The following is a 23,510-nucleotide window of genomic DNA, read 5'->3' as shown; positions in this document are numbered from 1 at the left end:
ATTAACGGAGACGACTGAACAAGAGCCTTAGAAAAGTCCATTTCAAACTATATGAGATATTTTTGAATTGCTTTGTTATAAAAAACTATTATTCAAGATTGTATTAACCTCCCCAAACAGAATACCAACAGCAAAACTTTAAATACCAACTTTTGTCACTGAATATGATTCATCCTTGTTTCATTTGAATTTGGGTACTCCTAGTAAGACACATCAAGATTTCTCCATCTTTACTGCAGGCAGATTAAGTCTAACTGAAGGCACATGGGGTGCACGTACATGGGCACTGAGATGCTGAAGGTATTTTCTCATCAAACAATCTCATTTGGCAGTTTTCTTCTTCCACACACAAAGGGAAAAACCAACAACTTAAACATTAATTTCAGGGACTCACCCACATAATCGACGTCCCATTGCGCAGAGAGGACATTTTTCCAGACGATGGGCAGATCCACGTTCCACGTTCCGAGAGGCAGCGAGACAGGAAGGGTGGGCAGAAAAGAGAAGAAAAATTAGGAATAATTCAAAAGCTGGTGGCAACTTACCCCCATACTAAGCATGATAATTAGAGTTCTCTCCTTTCCTGAAAACTGCCCACTGCCAAGATACTGCGGATTAAGGGGAAAGTTGCTGTAGAAAAACAAGGTAGATAATTCATGAGAGAGCCAAAGGGATCTCTCATTAACATTTTCATTTAGCAGTTGCAAATAAGAGAAAACACATGCAAGCCACTTTTGAATATGTAATAGATGTTTCCAGAAGGAGACTATGAAAAGAGCTGTATGAACATATAGGGACATAAAAATAATGAAAGCAAGCCTGAACTAGGATGGGGAGGGGAGGATGGCTGCAAGGCAAAGACTCAGCAGACTCAAAATCACCATCAGAAAACCCAGTAAAATTATTTACACATCCCAACAAGCCCTTGACTAAAATCATTCTAATTCTATATTCTCAAGGAATATCAATTATAACCCGTTTCAGATGTGCTACAGGTCAGAGTCAGAGAATAGAATTTGAATTTTTCAAAGAAAGGACCAAGGAAATAAGTTATTTATTTCCTTTTATAAAGGCGCAGAAAAAAATTGCACGTGGCATAAAAACTTCTAGTACGCATTGTTTTTCAACACTACAAGCCATGATGGTTGCTTTATTAGGGAAGAAATTTTACGGTATTAAATCACATAAAACGTATTTTCAAGTAGATGGAGCCCCCCGATGCTGAGTCTTCATTGAAAACAGCTCATGTGTCACAGGCTTTCCACATGAGCAGTCACTTTGGAAAACCAGGCTGGGCCAAGGTCATGCTAGAGGAATTCTGTGATCCTGGAGTATGCTGGGGCCTTACACTACTAATCCATTCCATCACCAGCTACTGTTAACTCAAAAGAATTGAAAGCAAGGACTCAGAGCGTTATTTGTACACCCACATTCACAGAAATACCGTACGCAATAGCCAAAGAGTGGAAGCAACCCAGATGTGCACTGGCGCACGAACGGATACACAAGACACGATATACCGCATGTGACGGAACCTTTAAAGAAGGAAATTCCAACATGTGTCACAACCTGGAGGAACCTTGAGGACATCATGCTAAATAAAACAGGCCAGACATAAGAAGACAAATATTGCATGATTCCACTTACACGAGGTACTTGGAGGAGTGAAGTTCGTAGAGACAGAAAGGAAGTACTAGGCACGGGGGGCGGGGGGTGATGGAGCAGTTGCGAGTTGTTGTTCAATGAGAAGACAAAGAGTGTTTTGCAGGTTGGTTGTATGCCAATGTGAATGTGTGTAATACTACTGAATTGCACACTTAAAAATGGTTAAGATGGCAGGAGCACCTGGGTAGTTTGGTCGGTTAAGCGGCCAACATCAGCTCAGGTCATGATCTCGCGGTCCGTGATGTTCAAGCCTCACCACGTAGGGCTCTGTGCTGAGAGCTCAGGGCCTAGAGCCTGCTTCGGATTCTGGGTCTCCCTCTTTCTCTGCCCCCCCCCCCAACCGCCTGCTCATACTATCTCCCAAAAATAAACATTAAAAAAAAATTTTAATGGTTAAGAGGGTAAATTTTAGGTGATATGTAATTTACTACAATTCAAAACAAAAAAGCCAGTGTTAGAACGGTACTTTGGAACTACTTGGCCGCTCTTCCTAGATCCACTCTCCAAAGGAAAGAAGGAAGACAAGTGTGTAAGTCAACACTCAGTGTAGAGTGTTAAAAAGACTGTAATCTGTAATAGAACAAAGGCGGCCTAGCATGAATTCAAGAAATTTGGTCTTCCTCTCAGCAGATGATAGGATGACAGTTGTCACGTAAAGGGCTGTGGTCTTCTCGGAGTTATAGCAGAAATCATGACAGATAGGCCTGCAAAGAACAGAGATGATGAGCCAGCCCGTCAGCACATAGCCCCCTCCCTTCCTATGCAAGTCTAAGACACTTTGAAAAGAGTCCATGCAAGGTCTTCCTAGCATTCTTAATATATTTTAAAAGTTTAGTAATTGGCTCATGGATAGTGTTTGTTTAATCTCCTCTCACTGGTCCTGGTAATGAATGGTGAATTTTCTTCTCGTTGTAGACATGCGCACTTTAATAGTACCGACCAAAGGGTCTAACGGATCCTCTTGCATACATTAACCATTTTTGTTTGCTAAAGAATCAGAAAAGAGAATATAATGGTGCATCCCCGAGTCACTACAACAGAAGTAAGCTTAAATATCTGCTTTGCATCACTTTCTGCCCATGATTTCTGTCACTGGCCCTCCGTGAACATGGGTTGACCTTGCAATGAGGGAAGACAACTTGCATAGGGAAGTCCTTAGGGAGTCGAAGTACGGTACGGTCTTTGAAGGAACTGGATGATCTTGAGAAAGCCACTTAAACACCTTTCTCCTTGAGTGGAAATCACAGTTGTGATGACTTTCTCATAGTTATGGTACAGATCAAACAAAATGATGATTGAAAAAGACCTTTGGGAAATACAAATCTGTGGAAATTTGGCAGTGGTGGGAGTGGGGGGCGGGGAGGCTTCGGGATGTCCCTACTTGTGGTCTGCCTCTTGGCAGGAAAGCTCAGTTCTTTCCCAGCAGGTGAGGAATGGCCGTATAAGACAGTATAGGCTTCAGTCTCAACTTAACTTTTCAACCTTATTTTCCATTATCTGGCAGTCACCCTATTGACTTATTTCCAACCAAACGAAGGCCCATGAGTCTAGAGTCATGGTTCTTATAGCCCAGGATCCCTGGGAGGTCCCTAAGACTTTTCTAGGAGGCTGATGAGATCAAAACCTTTTTCCTACTCATACCAAGATATTATTGGTCTTTTCACTCTCAATCTCTCAGGAGTGAACAGTGGAAGTTTCCAGAAGCTACATGATGTATATCACACCCTCAGTTTCTCATACCGGAACAAACACAAGAATCCATTCTCTTCTCTTAAGCCAGACATTAAAGAGATTGCCGTGGCACTCTTAACCCTAAATTATTTTTGTTTGGGAAAATATAGTTAACTGTCATGAAAATATTTATGTTAACATGGAATGGACTTTTATTGTTATTTTTAAGTGAATTAAAAGTATTTAAAAATGTCTTCGTTGTCATTTCTTACACACTTTATCATTTTTAAAGTCCATTCATTCATTCATTCATGTTCAGTAATCTCTGCACCTCACATGGGGCTCAAACTTGCAACCCTAAGATCAAGAGTGGCATTCTCTTCCGACTGAGCCAGCCAGGTGCCCCTCAGTTTTCATTTCTAATGCAATACATGCCTATAGATACAACACGTATAAATAGAAGTTCATTGCATTTGTCAATTACTTTAAAGGATGTACAGAGGTCCTGAGATGGAAATATTTGAGAACCGTGTGTCTAGAGCAGACAGCAGGAGGGCGAATAATATAAGGCGGGCTGAAGAAGGATACAGGAGCAGATCAAGAAGCAGGAACATACTCCAGTGGCCACGTGACGGATTCTGGTCTTCACGTCAGAGCAAAGTCAGGCTATTCCATACATGTAGGAGGTGGCAATTAATGTCCCTTTCTCTGTATGTGATAGTTGTACAGAATTACTCATGGTTCAATTTACTTTTCCACCCTATAACGATTCGCTATAAAAAATGAATTCATAAAGCTCCATCAGAAAGCTACATCACCCTAGGGGCGCTTGGGTGGCTCGGTAGGTTGGGCGTCCGACTTCGGCTCAGGTCATGATCTCACTGCCCATGAGTTCGGGCCCCACGTCGGGCTCTGTGCTGACAGCTCAGAGCCTGGAGCCCGCTTCCAATTCTGTGGCTCTCTCTCTCTCTCTCTGCTCCTTTCTGACTCGTGCTCTGTCTCTCTCTCTCTCTCTCTCTCTCTCAAAAGTAAATAAACGTTAAAAAAAATTTTTTTTAAAGAAAGTTCCATCACCCTATAATCAATCTCCAGGTTGCTTTCTAACATCTTTTCTTTCTTTAAGTTTATTTATTTATTTTGAGAGACAGAGAGAGAGAGAGTACAAGCAGGGGAGGGGCAGAGAGAGAGGTTCCCAAGCCGACTCCACGCTATTGGTGTGGAGCCCGACGGAGGGCTTGAACCCATGAACAGTGAGATCATGACCTGAGCCGAAATCAAGAGTCAGATGCTTAACCCACTGAACCACCCAGGCGGCCTGGGGCTGCTTTCTAAAAGAATAACTTCCCCTACACAGTCCGGTGCAGTGTCTTCACCATGCTCACCACTTAAAGTCAACTGTATGGTTAATCTGGAAGCGGGAAATGTTTATAGATGAGCTTACTTTTATCTCCCAATAATCAGTAGGTAGCCCACATTCCAGTGGAGCCAGACTCTGGGGCAGAACTCCCATTCTGGCCATGTGCCCTGGGGTGGAAGGAAATGGCCCTTCCTAACATGGGGAGGCCCTCTTGTTCGACTTGCAACCATCTCTGCTCAGCCTCCTGGGCTCTTTTACCCCTCTCTCCTCCGAAGCGGTTGTGAACTGTATCCATGTCAAGTCCCTTCTGCATTCCCTCCACTCTTAGGAAATAACCTCACTTCTCTCTTCACTGAGAAGCTACAGGCAGGAAGCTATGGAGTTATTAGCCATGCACCATGACTATAAAATTTATGAGTTGTAACTTGAGTGTCGGCAGGATAAAAATAATTATCTTAACATGCAGTTTCCAGGAATAAATAGCAACTAAAAGCATGATTATGATTTTCAATAACAAGAAAATAGTTGTATATTAGTGAAGTCAGTGAGAAAAGACAGATCTAAGCCATGTCAAGGCAAGGGAATGTGTGTGAAGAGGGACTATGGAACGTAGCCAGGAGACAAGGCTTGTTACAGCAAAAAATTTTATCAAAGTACATTCTCCAGGGACGTCTGTTAGAACAGCATGACTAAGGAGACAGCCTGTACCTTAAAGGGAGCAACTGATAAGGCGTTGGAACCTCCATCGAGACTAGGGCAACAGAAGGGTGCCTGAGTGGCTCAGTGGGTTGAGCGTCTGACTTTGGCTCAGGTCATGATCTCATGGTTTGTGAGTTCGAACCTGGCATGAAGCTCTGGGCACTGACAGTGCAGGCATGCTTGGGATTCTCTCTCTCTCTCTCTCTCTCTCTCTCTGCCCCTCCCCCACCCATGCTTTTTCTCTCTCTCAAAAGAAATAAATAAATTTTTTTTTTTTTTTTTTTTTTTTGGAGAGTGGGGCAGTAAAACACCAAGACGGGGGGGGGGGGCAAATCTTTAAAATTGCTAGCCATCTAAGCACAACATGCATGGGATTAAACTTTGCAGGGTATCTAGTTGCAAAAAAAATATTTAAAGGTGCCTCTTTTTTTGTTTTCAATTTTTTTTCTTTTTTTGGAGGGGTTGTAAAGAAGGAGGGAACCTATGATTTCACAGACCCAGTCTGTCTTTTTTGAATCGACTTTGGTTTGGGTGAGTCACTCGGCCCGCGTAAGCCTTGATTTTGCTCTCTCTTAACATCACACAATGCAGAGGTGTGGCAAAGGCCAGGAACAAAGACACCACCAGCTCTTAGAGCAGAATGCTCGGCACATAGTAGGCGCTCAGCAAAGGGCAGCTCTTTTTCTCTGGCTCTTTCCCTTTTTTTCTTACTTTCTCAGCTGGCATCCCAGATAGCTATGATGCATATGTATACACATAGATGTTTTTTAACAGCCAAAAAATAGAAAGAGAGCAAACGTGTATATATTGTGAAGACGGATGCCGGTAATGAATATATTAAAAATACAATCCTGTATCCGTGGATATCTTGACACTGAATAGGTGTAGATCCTATAACTTCTTTAACATTAACGTTTGTCTAGAATCTTTCTGAGATTTCATTTACCCTCCTCTTCTGAAGGCTTCTCCTTACTCCATTTTTGCCAAAGACAACCCCTTTTCTGTGCTACGGAATCCCTTCCTGCATGGGGCAAAATCCACTTCTGCCTGGGATGTCCTGGTTCTGTGACCTCCAGTTCTCTTCCAGCGTCTCACCCGTTCCTTTGAGGGGGTCCCTCTGGTTTTCTTTACCTGGGTTTCTCGCCTTTCCCACACTACCCTTCCCTGTCCTCTGATCTATGTGTGGCTTCTTTTTTCCTTCCAGGCATGGGTAACCTCATAGGTCTTTGAGGAGGGTTATAGGCACCGTGGTCACTTGGTTGCCTTGCATAGAAATACTATGACAGATCCCTTTCCTCACCCCATCCTCTCCTCACGTCAGTTTTTCTACCTACAGCTCCCATGCAGCCCGCCGATGCGGCTCTGCCTCAAGTCCTCTGTGTATGTGTCTCCTCCTCCCTCTCTCTCATCACTTTCCACCGCTCAACATTTGCCTGACCCCCAAAGCCTTACTTTCCCTTCAAGTCCGAGGTGAGCCTCACCTCTCCTGGGAAACCTTCCTGCTCTCCCTGTCAGAATTAACCGCTCCTCTTTGGTGTTTCCCCATAACTGGGGCGGCCACTTAAAAATGCACATAAAATGTTTTATTGTGCAATAATTTCATACCTAGTGTAAGCTGTGAGGCATAATAATAAAATGCACATCTGTGAGCCTAGCACCCATCTTAATAAGAAGAATATTATCAATATCATTGCATCTACAATTCAATCCTCCTGCCCACCCCCCCACATAGGTTTTCCTAAAGGATGCTGTTCAGTTTTCCATGGAAAACGTGAGCCTTAGAAAAATGGCATTATATCATTCAACCTTCTGCAACTTTTTTTTTCATCAACCGTGTTAAAGATTCTTCCACATGGTTGGTTGACAACTGTAGTTCATTCGCTTTTGTGGCTGTATAATATCTCATTTTGTGACTATGCCATAATTTACTTATCTAGTCTCCTGTGCATAGACATTTGTGTCCTTTCCAATTTCTTGCTAATATGGATATTTTGAAACATTTTATACTGTGTACGTGTGACAATTTTTCAATGGTTTCTTGAGATAGTCAATATCTTATTCATTCAATATTAAATTAGTAAGATGATATGCAGAAATACTACGTTGGCAGTGTATATATCTTTATAACATAATGCATAATTGTTTTCCCGTATTGTTGCGTCAGATTACCCACTCCCCCCAATGTATAAGATTTGATATTTTCATAAAATTGTCTTTTGAAACTCATCACTATCACACTTTATACCATGCTTGGTGGTATATAAATACTCATCTCCCTATGAGATGATAAATATCATTTTTTTTTTTTAATTTTTTTTTTCAACGTTTATTTATTTTTTTTGGGACAGAGAGAGACAGAGCATGAACGGGGGAGGGGCAGAGAGAGAGGGAGACACAGAATCGGAAACAGGCTCCAGGCTCTGAGCCATCAGCCCAGAGCCCGACGCGGGGCTCGAACTCACAGACCGCGAGATCGTGACCTGGCTGAAGTTGGACGCTCAACCGACTGCGCCACCCAGGCGCCCCGATAAATATCATATTTTATTCTTGTTTATCCCCATGGCCTGCATCAGTTTTAAAAAATACTTCTAAAAATGATAAATGAATACCAAACTGGAATAAATACAACAACCTGTATTTGATTTGAGTTACCAGACTTTTGCTTTTTTTTTTTTTTTAAGTATATTTACTTATTTTGAGAGAGAGAGAGAAAGCATGAGTCGGGGGGCGGGGGGACAGAGAGAGAGGAAGAGAGAGAATCCTCACATCTTTGCCAGCAGAGCCCGACGTGGGGCTCACACTCATGAACCATGAGATCACGACCTGAGCTGAAATCAATGTCGTACACTTAACCCACTGAGCCACCGGGAGCCCCGACTTTCTGCTTTTTAATGCAAACACCATGGAAAGGTTATGGTATTATCAATCGTTTGCACAAAATGATTAATTCCATCAGATTGCTTTCCTATTAGCTCAGCAGAACTAAGAAAATGATAGTTTCGTTTGAGAAAGAGAGAAGGTACTACATTTGAAGCAAGAAATACATTTTGAATTTTTTTTTCAACGTTTATTTATTTTTTGGGACAGAGAGAGAGAGAGAGCATGAACGGGGGAGGGGCAGAGAGAGAGAGGGAGACACAGAATCGGAACCAGGCTCCAGGCTCTGAGCCATCAGCCCAGAGCCCGACGCGGGGCTCGAACCCACGGACCGCGAGATCGTGACCTGGCTGAAGTCGGACGCTTAACCGACTGCGCCACCCAGGCGCCCCAAGAAATACATTTTGGAAAGAAGAGCCTAAAGAGTGTGACTCAGGATGTGGACACTAGAGCCCAGAGAGATGAGCACTAGGAGATAAATAAAGGGTGCGGGAAGGGAATCACAAAACACTTCACACTCAGCCAAAGATTGTCACCTGAGGTTCTCCATGTGGCTTCCTGACCCAAACTCTCACAACTGATGCTAATATTTCCCCCAAAAAATTTTTTTAACGTTTTTATTTTTCAAGAGACAGGGAGGGGCAGGGCACGAGCAGGGGAGGGGCAGAGAGAGAGGGAGACACAGAATCGGAAGCAGGCTCCAGGCTCTGAGCTGTCAGCACAGAGCCCAGCGCAGGGCTTGAACTTCAAAATTTTTTTATAATATAGATTGAATGTGGTCGTCTGGGCTAGCCTGGAAACCTAACCATAACTTTTAACATTTTCTCTCGGGGTAAAGAACTCAAAAATTCTGAACAACTACTGACAAATACACTTTTGGAAAAATGACTCATCTGTAAAATGGGGAATGCCTATATTCAGAAAGTAGGTCTCTGCCTTTTATCACTCCAATCTCTTCACCCCGAGGGCCAAAGAAGCCAGAGGCTAAAGAAAAGAAGCATTTCTGTGCTCTTAAAAACAAAACGCACAACATCCATTAAACTACACTTTGATCACTGCTTGTCTTCCGCTTTGAAAAATCACTCAGAAAAAGAGTACCCAAACCTCCCCAAGTAGGAGATAGGCAGGCATTCCTTATGCGGGAAATGTAAGAAATTGAAAAGAAGCCACTGGCTCAAAAAAGAGGAAGACTATGTCAGCAGCGTTACTCAACCTGTGTCTAAAGGGCACAAGATACTCCTGAAACCCCACATGAAGGCAATTGACAATAAAAGGCTTCAAAACATCCAGAGGTCATTGACCTTGTCCTGCTCACATCTTTGATGCTGGCTTTCACATCATGTGCAAACTGATACTTTAGTAGGTCAATGCCTAAAAACAAATTCCTGAATTCAGTAGGTCTATTTGTGAACAGAGATGAGTCAATAAAAAGTGGGTAAGAACTACACCATAAATCTCAAGCCAGCAACCCCACACAGGCGCAATTCCGCCTGTCTCTACAACAACAAAACCATCCAACCATCAAAAAAGAAATGCATTTGGAACAGAACTCAGTGTTTTCAGCCCTGGTAGAATGCACATGCTCACCGCACTCTATTTGGCGTCAAGGGGATAGCCAAGGCTTGCTGAAGTTACAGGGAAAGGTTTAATAGAGGTCTTTAAAATATTATTCTGATTAACTCTGACACCTCAACTGTTTCCGAAAATCCATGAACCGCTGCGCTTTAATTTTCATCCTAGTTCACAATGCTGAGGCACTGTAGCGATTTGCATTTATTGAACACCTCCTATGTCACAAAATCTGGCTCTTGGCTATTAAGAGAGTTTGGATTTTGGGGGGGTCGGTGGTGGGAAGTGCTAGGATGATGTTCAGGGGTTGACTCGGGTTAATTTTCTGTGAACACAGCACAATTTGATACGCAGCATTCACTCTCCTCCACGTCCAGCGCCGTGAGGTGTAACGTGAGGAAATGATGCTTTTTCCCTCTGACATGTGTTTTCCAATTCTCAACTCTTTTTCCGCAATCTTGCTGAAATTATACTTCCGGTCGGAGGAATAACTTGATGGGTCAGGCACTTTCTCTCAAATCAACTCATTTCCAAGTAGGAAGTTAACTGCATTCCCATGGAAAGTCACTGGGGGTTCAGCCCAGCTGTTCCAGAGAGTATCATATGAGCAGCTCACAGTAAAGGCCACTCGCTACTTTCCAGCCCTGCCTGGTGGACTTTTCATCTTCCACTAGACTAACAGCTAGTCAGATGTAACCGACACTGCCTTTCCACGGAGTCAGGAGAAAGCATTTTGAAAGATGGGCTACACGTTAGCTTGTGTTTATCCTACCAGTAGATTTCAATGGAAACTACACGGAGAAAGCATCTTGCTAGGCTTTGGAAAGATTGTACTCAGAGTAATTTATTTATTCATTCGTTCGCTCACTCCTTTAGTTAAAAACCACCTGCCCAGCCCCTCCTATGCCTGGAGTTGATCCCCCGCCCCTGGAGCGGCTCCCCCAGGGAGCTCTATCTTTTCTGCACATGCTCCGTCTGCTGACAGCCAGTTATCTGAAAAATGTGGCCAGGCAAATGGCAGAGGCTAACTAATGTTCAGAGGAGAGAACCGGAAGGAGGGAGTGATCCTGCTCTCATTCCTTGGCCATCGATGCTTCCCGCAGCCCGCTCTTGACTCCCCAAATTACAGCCTCCCTCCAGCCCACCTCGCACTCCTTGGCCTCGTGTTCCCAGCCCTGGGATTCTCCGGCACAGCGGGACAAAAACCTACCCAGAATATCTTTAAAATCACCCAAATTTGTGAGGAGAGTTAGAAGAAGAGGGAGCTAAAATGAGATTCCGGGTAACATGGTCAAGCAGGGGAAATGCTGAGCTGGTTCAGAAAAACAGTAGATTAACTGTCATCAGGCTAACATTACCAATTATCCAGAGACTTAAAGTGAGATTACTTGGGCTGATAATAATAATACCATTCTTGTTAAAGAATTTCTTTAGGACTTTTATATCGCAAAGTGCTATTTCCATTTCCTCGTGTCAAACTGTCTCAGTAACACTGACCTGTAAAAACTGTCACGGTACTTATGCTGTGTTATCAGGTTTAAAAAACAAAAGGTTTTTAATCTATCATGATGCTTTAGGATCGTAGATTTGAAAGCTGAAGCAGCTGTAACTCCATCATAAAGATGAGTAAACTGTCATCCAGGGAAATTAAGTGACGATGAACCCACAATCTGGAAAATTACACCAATGCTTATTTTTCCTGAAACACATTTAGTTATCTCCTAACCGTATCGTAGGGAGAGCAAAGCTACACTTAAGACAAAATAGGACATGCAGTACGCTGAAATGCAAGAGTATATCCGTGTGCGAAAAGTACAGGACATAAAACAAAACATCATGATACTTTTTTACTCAGGGAAAAGGTCTGACAACCGGGTCACATGTACAGCATTACTCATTGGTGCATTACCTAATTAATTTTCATCTTTCATATGCTTTTCAAATGGCTAAGAATAGCACAAATTACTCATCCCTTGTAAATACAATGCAGATGATGTTGCAACATGATAATATTCCCCGGAATTCATAAATTTCGTGGCAGAAAAGTATCCACGTCATCCCGCCTTTAAAAAAATAAGATCTTCTGTGTTTCCAATATCTAACCATAAGAGAAAAAGCAAAGAGCCTCCTGAGAAAGGACCCAGGTCAAGGGAGAAAATAACCAAGGGGCAAATCTCGGCCCGAGGCCAGTGTGGATGTGACGGGAAATGCAAAACCTTCCCAGCTGCCCCTCTAACTTCCTGTCCTCTTGTGCCATTAGACTTCCCCACTCACAGTCGTGGTAATCTTTCTGTATCTAACCCCCTCATATCACGCTTTGGCATAAAATCCTGCCTTGCTTCCCCAGTGCCTATCAAATAAATTCCACAATTTGATAAGCTTGCAAGTTGGGTATACTTGCTCAGATTTACCATGTACCAAGCATTGTATATGAAAACACAGAAGTTGTAACAGACTCGGAGTGCGATACAGAGTATGTCTTGCTCCGTCCTCCATTCTAGAACCCAGATGCTTGCGCCAGAGTCCCAGGGGTAAGAGCCGCGTCTGTGCAATCACAGAGTCCACTGAATGGCATTGCTATGTGGTGGTGTCGTCAAGGCAAGGGGTGACTACTGGACCTCATGGGGCCACAGGGGTAACGGCGCCCTGAGCAGTGACCCACGACCTGCACCCGGTCCAGACTTGAGGCAGGCCGAGGAACGCATCACAGGCTGGCAGTCCTGGCGGCTCCGTGTTAGGTTCGGGCCACAGCGAGTTTAGGAGCATCCGTGGTGCCTTGGGGATCTTTGAGGTGAAATGTCAGCACGGTGGCCAGAATAAGAACAAATAAAAATGGTGGGGGGCACCCAGCACAGAGAAGGCTTGGTTTTGCAAGCAGGGGATCCTCCGGGCTTCCTAAAGGCCAGTCGGGAGAAAGGGGACTATGGTTAGAATTACCACTGTTGCAAGGTGGTGACAAAGTCCAAGAAGTACAGTTGTGCCACAGTTTATTAAGCTGTTTGGCCTTGGAAACATGGGTTACTCTTACATCCACTATCAATTAGAGAGCTCTTTCAAAACAAACAAACAAAAAAAACAGATCAGCTCTGTCCATTTGAAAAAAAAAATGAGGTACAGCAGTTTTACCTAATTATCTTGGTAATTAAACCATCAGTGTAGATCCCTTCAAGACCAAGGAGCCTAAATAAATCTGCCACATATTATTTTAGTGTAGGCAGAGATAAATGTCCCTGATGCCCATTATTTTTCCAACACCCATGATGCAGATATAGAGGGGGTAGACTAAAAATAATAATTTCTTTTTTTTTTTTTTTTTTTTAATTTTTTTTTTTTTCAACGTTTATTTATTTTTGGGACAGAGAGAGACAGAGCATGAACGGGGGAGGGTCAGAGAGAGAGGGAGACACAGAATCGGAAACAGGCTCCAGGCTCTGAGCCATCAGCCCAGAGCCCGACGCGGGGCTCGAACTCACGGACCGCGAGATTGTGACCTGGCTGAAGTCGGACGCTTAACCGACTGCGCCACCCAGGCGCCCCTAAAAATAATAATTTCTATTTGATTTTGAAATGCAGAAACATTTTGCAGTAGGATTATCAGGTTTATCTTCCTAATTGCGTTTTGCTTTGGTTACTATTTAAAAAAAAAACAACTTGAAAAGTGGCAAAGAGATTACATCTAAATATACTCAGGATTAAAGTTTATTTTTTAATGTGTATATATTTTTTGAGAGACAGAGAGAGGCAGAGCGTGAGTGGGGAGGGGCAGAGAGAGAGGGAGGCACAGAATCCGAAGCAGGCTCCAGGCTCTGAGTGGTCAGCCCAGAGCCCAACATGGGGCTCGAACCCACGAACTGTGAGATCATGACCTGAGCTGAAGTTGGAGGCTTAACTGACTGAGTCACCCAGGCGCCCCTAAAGGTTGTTTTTTTTTTTTTAAATGACTAAAAAATAAACAAACATCATCAGGACCAAAAGCTTGAAACACAAATATTGAGAGTAAAAGTTGATTGGTTAAATATAAATTGTCACATTTGAATTAACTGTTACAAAATGTGCATCATATGACACAAACAAACGGGTGTATTTGTTGGAGCACTTACCATGTGCCAGACATTTTATAACTATTATTTCCATTTCTTATAACAATTCTGCTAGCGGAGCATTACTGAACCAGTTCCGCAGAAGAAGAAACAAAGACTCAGAAAACTTAGGTGATTTGTCCATCCCCAGACACTCTGCTAGAACCCACTTGTACTGGAGCAGTTGGATAATTACGGCAGCTTGACTGTCTCACTCCTGCACCCAAATCTTTATCTCAAGGTCTGTTTCCAAGAGAATCCAGACTAAAACGACACAGACACTGAGGTGTGTGTGTGTGTGTGTCTGGGGGACAGAAGCTTAGCTCACAGAAGTGTAAAGGTAGGTGAAGGAAGGGAGAACATTCTCCAAAATCGACCACATTTAAACAATTCTTAAGGATCTATGCTAAAAGTCATCGTTAAGACCATGATAAAAGGGAATTTGTGAAATTGGCATGGAAGCAAAACAGTGAGATATAGAGAAAGAGGCAAAAGGTGGCATCTTTTCTTTGCTCCCACCCCAGCATCCACCCACATATGAACATCTTTCTCTTTATTCAAAAAGATACTTCACTTCGACTCCTTACACATTGGGATGGGTTCTGAATATAATATCAGGCTATTTGCTCATTGTGTATCAGATCACCATGTTTATTCTATTTTTTAGGGTTTGTAGCTACGTCTTTTTAATTTTTTTAATGTCTGTTTATTTATTTGGCGGGGGGAGGTTGGGGCAGAGAGAGAGAGAAACCTCAGCAAGCTCTGAACTGTCAGGGCAGAGCCAGTTGCGGGGCTCGATCTCACAAACCATGAGATCCTTACCTGAGTGGAAACCAAGAGTCAAAAGCTTAACCAACTAAACCACCCAGCCACCCCTACATCTCTTTAAACATTCTCACATTGTGTTGGTATTTTCTTATTTATAATGCAAATGAAAAAGGGCACCCAGCATTCAAAGAGACAAGGATTTCAGGTGGAATGCAAATGTATCTTAATCTGTTTAAACACTTTTTAAAATCTCTATTTATTTTTGAGAGAGAGAGAGAGAGAGAGAGAGAGAGAGGGAGAGAGAGAGAGCGATCAGGGGAGGAACAGAGAGAGAGGGAGACACACAATCCCAAGCAGGCTCCAGGCTCTGAGCTGTCAGCACAGAGCCCGACTCAGGGCTCGAACACACTAACTGTGAGATCATGACCTGAGCCAAAGTTGGACGCTTAACCGACTGAGCCACCCAGCACCCTGTATCTTAATCTGTTTTAAATCAGACCACTAGCTTATCCAAATGGTCTTGGGCCACAGGGACTCCTGGTTTGATGATTCAGCTCTGCAGAGCTTTGTGGCTATTGGGGAAAAAAATAAGTTCTCTAGGTAAAGGTGAATATGAGTCTTTGGTTAAATATTTGCTTGCATTTGAACTTGTTCTTGTGAATTTTCCATGATCTGCTTTTATATGGAAGAGGTGACAGAGATGGGGAGATTTGCCGATTTTTAAAAAACTATCAGGCTAGTAATTAAAATATTATATCTCACTTTATCACATTATTAAGTTCTTTTTCATCCCCTGTGGAATGTAGAGATACTAATCCTCCAATATTTCCACTTACCAGTGAGAAAGCTGCAGCAGAGAAAGGCTGAACAAGCTGTCAGAGGAAGCGAGTTTGGAAGAGTGTCCTGATAGAAATCACATGTATGGGCCAAATGTTTTCATATAGTGGCTGACCAACGTATTTTCCAGTTTGAAACATATGTCTGTAAGCTTTATGAACACGATGTGTCAAAATCTACATAACACAGATCATCCACTTTCTCATATTCCAGAAGAGATCCGAGTATATAATTCTAACATTACAACAAAGTGTGTAATTCCCAACTATTCAAAACCTCAGCACCTGATCATGACCTGTTTTGTTCTACTGACTCATTTCATGAGCCATGGGCACTTTCTAACTATTTGATGAGGATGGGTTTATACTCTCAAGTGTGAAGGTGGTATATTTAAGACTGTTTGGAAGCATTTCCATTCCCGGAATACGGAAGCTGGCAAGCCTTTTACGATAATTTGTTTCTCCACCTGTCCTCAAACATGTCGTATACACCAGAGGCAGGGCTGTCTTTTCGTTCTTCTGGATCAGAAACATTGGAGCGACTACCCATGCTAATTAACGCGCCATGATGCTATCTTGTGAATCAGGGAGCCGTGCTAGGAATCAGACAAAAGGCTCTGTAAAAGAGATTCTAGAGCAGATGAAGTCATAAGCCCCAAACCAAGAACTCTCTCACATATTTCCAGATGCTCCAGCAGTTCATAGGCATCTTGCCAAGCAAGCATGCCTCATTTTTCTTTCCGCCCGGTTACTACTGGCTTGGCTCTCCACATTCAAGTCTGCTTTTTCGCCTCTCTACTATGAAGAATATTGAAAATTATATGGATCCTTCCAGCTACCAAAGCTGAAACTATTTGTGTAATTAAACACAAATGAGGTAAAGGGTGGTTTGTGAAGGTTCCAGGTGACTGTCTCTTCTCCACTTTGCCTATTAAGACCCGATCAAGCATTGGCTGCTTCCTCCTCATACTGCCTTGCCTTGGGTTTAGAACATCTTTCTCCTGTGTCGCCCCTTCTCAGGCTCCGTATGATTGTTCACACAATGAAAAGTCCTTGAGCCCCTACTCTGGGCACCCCTTGGTGGTGAATTGAGAGATGAATAAGCTCTCAATCAACAGGAGCACACTGGAGAATAAATACAAGGGATGTGCCATGTGAGAAGAAAAAGCAAAGAGCTACAGAAGAAAAGATAAGGGAGAGGGACCTTCCGAGCGCGACCAAGAAAAACTTCCTGAGGAAGGTAGTGTTTGGGCTGAGCCCTGAAAAACCGGTAGGATTTCAAGATCTAGGGTGAGAAGATGAATTTCCATTTAGGTTGAAGGAATTGGGTGATAAAACATACACACACACACACACACAGCTAAAAAGATGCATCAGAAACGGTGACAGGTGCGAGGTTTCCTGTTGGGACCAGTGGGATATAATGTTGGAGAGCTAGGAGACAGAACTCAGTGTTCTGAATACAGATCTAAGGATTTTAGGAAAACAGGAGGGACTTGAGGTTTGGAGCTGGGGAGTGATGTAGTTAAAATGCTACTGTGAAAGGATTGAAGTGCAAGCAGAAGTTAGGAGAGGAGGGAGGAGACAGGGCTAAGCTTATTAGCACAAAAATCCAAGCAGGAAGTGACAAGGGCCTGGGGCAGAACAGGTGGCAAATCTGAAGGGCTAGAAGTCCAGGAGCCACCACAACATGGCCACTGACATTTGTGAGGTGTGTGTCTGTGGGGGAGCCATGTGAGAAGAGGAAACCATAAACTAGTTTCCCCCTGGTGATTCACAGTTGCCCCGGGATAAAGAAGGAAAGCATAAAACTGACGAGTGAGTTTTAGACATATTCAGATTGAGGTGACCATGGAACAGCTGGGTAAAGATATCCACGTGGCAGGTGGAAATGCAAGAAATGCATAGGTTTCTAATGGAGGCTGAAGACTTAAAATCTGCAAATACCCCGCCCAGCCAACCTCCACTCCTGCTTCTAGAAAACCAGAAGCTGGTTGCCAGGGCAGCTAACCTATAATGCAAGATGGGTGCCATGGGTTTTACCTGTTCCGGACGCCTCCCCAGGTTGCATTCCTAACTCCATTTTACTGGTGGGGACGCTGCAGCTCAGAGACTTTACATCATGTGCCGGAGTCAGCAGTACGGAGCTGAGTTCTGATTCACATCTTTGTTTGCATGTTCCACGTCCACACTAAGAAATGATTGCCTCTTCCTCCTTTTATTTCAGGGCTCCCAATGTAAGGACTAGCACGCACTCCTTTGCCCACTAATATTTATTTTCCTGCTCTCTCCTGATCAGCCCCAATTATATCCAGAGCCACTCCCCATCCCATCACTGTTCTTAACCTAGTTAGCTGCTCAAACTTGCTCATTATAGAGGATTCCAAGATGCTTTGGAATCCTGTGCCTTGAGCTCTGTCCACATTCCCACCAGGGTACGACCCCCTGGATAAACTTTGGGCTATGTAACCCACAGCTCCTCAACGTTTGCTGCCCATTCTTTCTTTCTTTTTCTTAAGATCTTATTTTTTCTTTGAAGATTTTATTAAAGTAATCTCTGTACCTAACGTGGGACTTGAACTCACGACCCTGAGATCAAGAGTCGGACACTCCACCAGCTGAGCCAGCCAGGGACCCCCTCCCAGAACACATGAACTTCAGAACACATGCTAGACATCCCTCAGAGCTGCTTTTCTTTAATGGGACATGTCATTACGGCATCAGCTGCTCCCAATCGAAAGTTTCACATGCTACTCAACCAAATATAAATAATTTTCTTCTCCCCAGCAACTTGGTAGCTACCTTTGATTTCTTTTTCGCCCTGGCGAAATGACAAATCCTAAACTTTCTAACAGCTCTCTGTATTTCTCCATCTGTACTGCAGAGGTCATGCTAAAGTGGCTTTCAAATCTCTAGCCCCCAGCTCTACACTGAAAGTTATATTTTCTAATCAGTTGTGTGTCTCGTGATTCTTGGTTAACTTGCTCTGAATCAGAAAATTCTATGTTCCCTGTGCTAGGTCTCACACTTTCCTTCCCTGTACCTCGGATAACTCTGAAGTCATAAAGGGATTCTCACAGGGTGGCAGGTGAAAATTATTATTCTCCTTCTAGAGGAGGAAGTGGCTGCTCGGAGTGGACTGTGACTCATTCGGCTCCCTGGGTCTTTTTAATGAACCGTTCACAGTCAACTGCCCCGGCCTCGAGAAGAGAAGAAACAGACATGGAGACTTCTTGAATAAAATGGTGGGCACAGAGGAGAGAGGACGTGGAGTGTTACAGGTCAAAAGAGAGAGCAGGAAAGAATCAATAACTAGGCAGGCTGACCTTCAGGGAACTTCTTCTTAGTCTGTTTATGTATGGCCCTAGGGGTGAACTTCTTCAAATCCAAACCACAAGACCCCTCCTGAGTGAAGTTTCCTTTGCTGTTGCTGCGCTAAGCTGGGGCTCACTTTGCTAAGACCTATTACCTTTCTCACCTGCCTATACAATAGCAACAAAATCATGACTCCTTTTTAGTTCACCAACTAGAATATGTAGGCAGACGCCGTGTCATGCTTACCTTTGTCATCCTAGCCTTTGAATAATGAATATATCTAAAATAGAATACTTGTGAAAGTAGTGAGATCCCCGTTTCTAGAAGTATTCAACCAGACAATTATGGAGGGACTTCAGCCATGCCGCTGTCATTCTGTCATTTATAAAATCCCTAATATCTTAAGGGCATTCGTGTGTGTGTGTGTGTGTGTGTGTGTGTGTGTGTGTGTGTGTGACAGAGAGAGAGAGAGAGAGACAGAGAGAGAGAGAGTGCACGAGTGAGGAAGGGGAAGAGAGAGAGAATTCCAAGCAGGCTCCACCCTGCTAGCACAGAGCCCAATTCGGGGCTGGAACCCATGAATCATGAGATCTTGACCTGAGCCAAAATCAAGATGCTTAACTGACTAGGCCATCCAGGCACCCAGGGCATTCTTATTTAAAGTGGTTGCACCAACCCCAAATTTAACAATATATGTAAAAATAAGTTTAAAGTTTACAAATATATACAACTAAACAATACACACTAGTCCTCAAAGTGACTATTACAATTAGTTTAATATTCTGATTGTAATAATGATGGATCATAGAAATTATTAAATGTCTTCAGGCTAAAGTTTTTAATCACAAGCGCGGGTGTATAAATGTTAATTGAACACCGCACCTACTATATATCTCAGACCCTAGGGATAAAAGGATAAGGAACACGGAGCCCTGCCTTCAATCATTTACATTCTAGTGAAGGGTTATCTCCATTATTGGGATTGAGAGGTCACAGTCTAGTTATATAATTTTATTTTGTGCCTCTGCTCCTCAGCACAGAGAATGTTTTCTTTGGGTTACTACCCTTTAAAAGAAGCCTGTTTAAAAGTCCTCTTCGGAAACTAACGTTAGGAGAGAGGATCTTTAACCCCTGAGGAGACTCAAGTCTCTACTGTGAATGATCCAGCTGGGAAATGCCTATGGCAGAAAAAGGAAGGGGAAGAAGGAGGCCTGCAAGGTCATTTCAAAACCAATCTGAACTCGAACCCCTCCTGGCTATAAATTAAGGGTAGAGATGTGTACACCTTCACCCTCACCCCACATCCACTCCCACCTCCAAAGGCAACATAATTGCAACGTGGGAAGAGCAAACCTTGCTGGGCCCCTTAGTAACTGTCATTCGGAGAAATGCAACATAGGGGCCTCCACGTAGACCCTGCTGTACCAGATTAGAGTCTGTTTCTAATCAAATGGAATTTAGGTTTAAACCGGAATTAGATTTGGGACTTAACAGTCATTTCTACTTTCATTCATTTTGTGGATTCCAGCTCTCTCTATCGGCCTAGTCTTAATCCAATGCACTTCGGAAGGAATTACACAGGAGTTGTCGCCGAGCCTGGGGGTGGGGTGAAGGCGGCGCTAAAGCTGGGGCCCCTCCGGAGACCTCTCGACTGGGTCGGCCTTGCCTTGCCCCGGGATTTTGGCGCTCACCGCCGCCCTACAGAGACTGCACTAAGCCACGGATCCCGGCGTTTCCCCTTTCCGCGTTTATTGGACGCCGCCTCCCGTTCCCGACAGGATTTCGCCACCTGCACCCAGGCTTTCCCGGCTCAGAGACAGAAAGAAAAGAGAAAGCCGTGGCCCGCGGGCCAAAGGGGAGGCCCAACACGCCGAGCGGCTGCTGCTCCTGAATCCGCAGTGGCCGCGAGGGCTGTTAAGCACACAGTGAAGACCCCCCGTCCTCAACTTTCAGCGCAACTCCTGTGCCGCCGACACTGCCGCAGCCCAGACGAGCCCTCGCCGGCCTGCCCAGACCCGCCCACCCCCCGCCCCCTTCTCCCCGGCAACGCGACCCAGTGGCGCCCTCCGGCAGCGGGTCCCCGGCCACCCCACCTCCGGAGCAGCACGCCTCCAGCCTGCCCGCGCGGGCCTAGCTCCCTGGCCTCGGAGCAAGATGCGCCCAGGGGCGTTCGGCTGCTCAGCGGCCCCAACTTCGGCTTCCCAAGTGACACGACGCCCTCCCTCGAGCGCGCGCCTGCCTCTGCCAGCCTCCACCAGCCTCCACGCGAGGTCCTTACAGCCCCGCCGCGGGAAAATGAAATGCCCTGCGCGGGGCGCTCCCCTGGGTTTTGAGAAACCGCTTCATCGGCCTGGGAGGACGCCTCGATCCTCTACCCGCAACCTCTGGCCAGATGATTTCCACCCTGGGACGCGCCCAGGTGGAGGGGCCTGGGAACTGGAGCGGGAGGAAAGGAGGCAGCAGCGCTGAGTTGCTGGGATGCAGTTGCGCGCCACTTGCGGTGAGGGGCTGAAGGGCCCTGCGGCTCGGCTCCTCTGAGCAGGGCGAGCGGGCTCCTGTGCCTCTGCCTCGCGGAGGATCGCACACGCTCACCCTGGCGCGCGCGCACACACACACACACACACACACACACACACACACACACACACACTGCCACCAGCACCCTCACCCCGCGAGCCCGGACGCGGAGGTCGGAGCCCCTGGCCACTTTAAGGCAGGGGCTGAAACGCCCAGATGGAGGCAGAGGCTCTCGCCTCTCCTCCAAGCTTGCACCATCCTAGGAGCTCCCCTCCACCTTCACCACCAGCACCCCCCAATTTCCCAGAGCAAGAAAGGTCTTGCTTCTGACATTCTGCTGCCTGAGCTAGCGCTTCAAGCTGCAGGGGAGTGTGGGGGGGGGGGGGGCGGGATGGCTAGCGGGAGCACTGGAAAGCGAGTCCGCGCTCACCTCCGCCCTCCGCGCGGACAACTGGCCAGCCCCACTCGTCTCTGGAGCACAACTAGGCGGCCAAGGCCGGAGAGCCGGACCCCGGGGCGTTCCAATTCCAGTGAGGGCAGGGAGGGTAGTGACAGCAGCAGCCACTTCGCGCGTTGGCAAAGGCACGGAATCTCCGAATAGGCTGAACCGCCGGCGCGGAGGGGTGGAGGCGAAAGGGGCGGAGGAGGAGTTGCCGGGGCCGAGAGGGATGACGTCCTCCAGCGCCTCTGGCTCGCGGGGATTGAAGATTCCTGCGCTCGCCCGGCCCAACGCGCTCTCTCCAGGGCTTCGCAAAGGCGCCGCGCCCGGCTCCGCTGCGGCTCCCGAACGGCGCGCACGGGGGCGATCCCCGCCAGCTTGAACCAGGGTGCAAGCCCTCTGGCCATCTCAGAGCATCTCTCTGCCTGTCCACACGCCTTGGGGTGCCCGCCCGAGAGTCCCTGCCGATTCTGGGCGGGCCCGGGCAGACAGCCCCCGGCCGGACCAGCCTCGCCCCTTCCTCGCTTTCTCCCTCATCGACCTCGAGCCAAGGGCAGGCGCCCGCGCCCCGTCCCCTGCCCACTGGGCGAGCCGATGTCCCGGCCAGCGCCCGGCTGCGAACAGGGATGGGGCACCGGAAAGAAGAGGCGCTCACCTGAGTCACCCGAAGCCTTCCTCTCCAGCCTCTCCTGGAGCCTGTTCGCAGCCCCCAGGCACAACCTTCCTCGAAGAAAAAAAGTAGCGCAAGGGCAAAAGAGAGGTAGGGCTGCTTACAGGTCCCTGCGCAGAGGCTTCTTCCTCCGGATTCTCCCGGGTCCAGTGTCGGGCTCGGCGGCGGGAAAGGGCTGTCGGAGGCTGGAAGGGGCCGCCAGACCCGGGCTGCTCCTGCAGCGGTGGCGGCGGCACCTCCAACTTGCCACCTGCAGCGCGCGTCGGGCGCCTGTGACAGCCCGCGCCGCTCAGCCCGCGCCGGCCGGCCCTCCCCGTGCGTTGGTTGGCTGTGCCCCGCGCCTGGGCGGTCCCGGCGCTCGGCCCCGCCCCGCTCCCCGCCTCCGTGCGGCCGGTTCGCTGAGAGCGGGTCTCCTTCCAGGCCTCCCTGGGCTTTAGAAGCAGCGAGGTCTGGAAGCTTAGGCTTAGGCTTTGCAAGCAGGGGAAGAATCCGCCACGCACATGAACACGCACACACCCAATTTTCTGTAGGTTGGGGACTGGAGGAAAGAGACAGGATATGAGAAATGCCCTCCGTGTGCGTTAGGGGGACCTGGATACTTGTGGGGGTTTTTTGTTTGTTTGTTTTTTGTTTTTGCTGGTATGCAATCTCCGAAAAGAGTTAACGTCACAGCGCAATCTGTGTGCTGCGATGTGAGCTAGACAGCGGTTTGGGCGTTGTGTTTGCTTAAAGTTCACTCGAAGTGGCCAAAATGTGAACTTAAGTCCTGGGATCCTGTCTTTTCTCACCCTATTTGCGCGACTGCCCTGGAGGAACCTCGGGTTCCAGCATCCAGAAAGCCACCTATCCCTCCTGTTGCCTATGGAGACAGCAGTCCTGAAGAGCCAGCGTGCCTGTGTGCCAGCTTGCTTGATCCTGGGGCCTCCAGTCCAGGCCGCGAAAACTCACGCCGGAGCACATGGGAAGCCTGTGTTTTGCACAACTCTTGGGCCTTTTAAGTAAACGAAAGGAACGTTACTGTTCTTTTTTCTTCCTCTCATCCAAGTGC

At 46.2% G+C, this 23,510-nt stretch overlaps 1 protein-coding gene across 2 annotated transcripts in view; it reads right to left on the bottom strand.

Moving 5' to 3' along the window:
- Positions 1 to 22,748, bottom strand: part of EPB41L3 (erythrocyte membrane protein band 4.1 like 3) — a 231,838-nt gene extending 209,090 nt beyond the window's left edge. Inside the window, exon 1 of one of the 2 annotated variants that reach the window (XM_086682516.1) lies at positions 22,567 to 22,748. The gene's annotated coding sequence lies outside the window, so the exon portion shown is untranslated. Of the gene's footprint in view, positions 1 to 394; positions 416 to 22,566 lie in introns of those variants that run through there. The other variant, XM_086682512.1, reaches the window with a different exon arrangement.
- Positions 22,749 to 23,510: the final 762 nt, after the last annotated feature.

The sequence above is a fragment of the Puma concolor genome, chromosome D3 (genome assembly GCF_028749965.1).
Source record: "Puma concolor isolate L17-30 chromosome D3, mPumCon1.1.hap2, whole genome shotgun sequence".
NCBI lineage: Eukaryota > Metazoa > Chordata > Mammalia > Carnivora > Felidae > Puma > Puma concolor.
The sequence above is the reverse complement of the archived record's forward strand: the minus strand, read 5'-3'. Positions and strand labels throughout refer to the sequence as shown.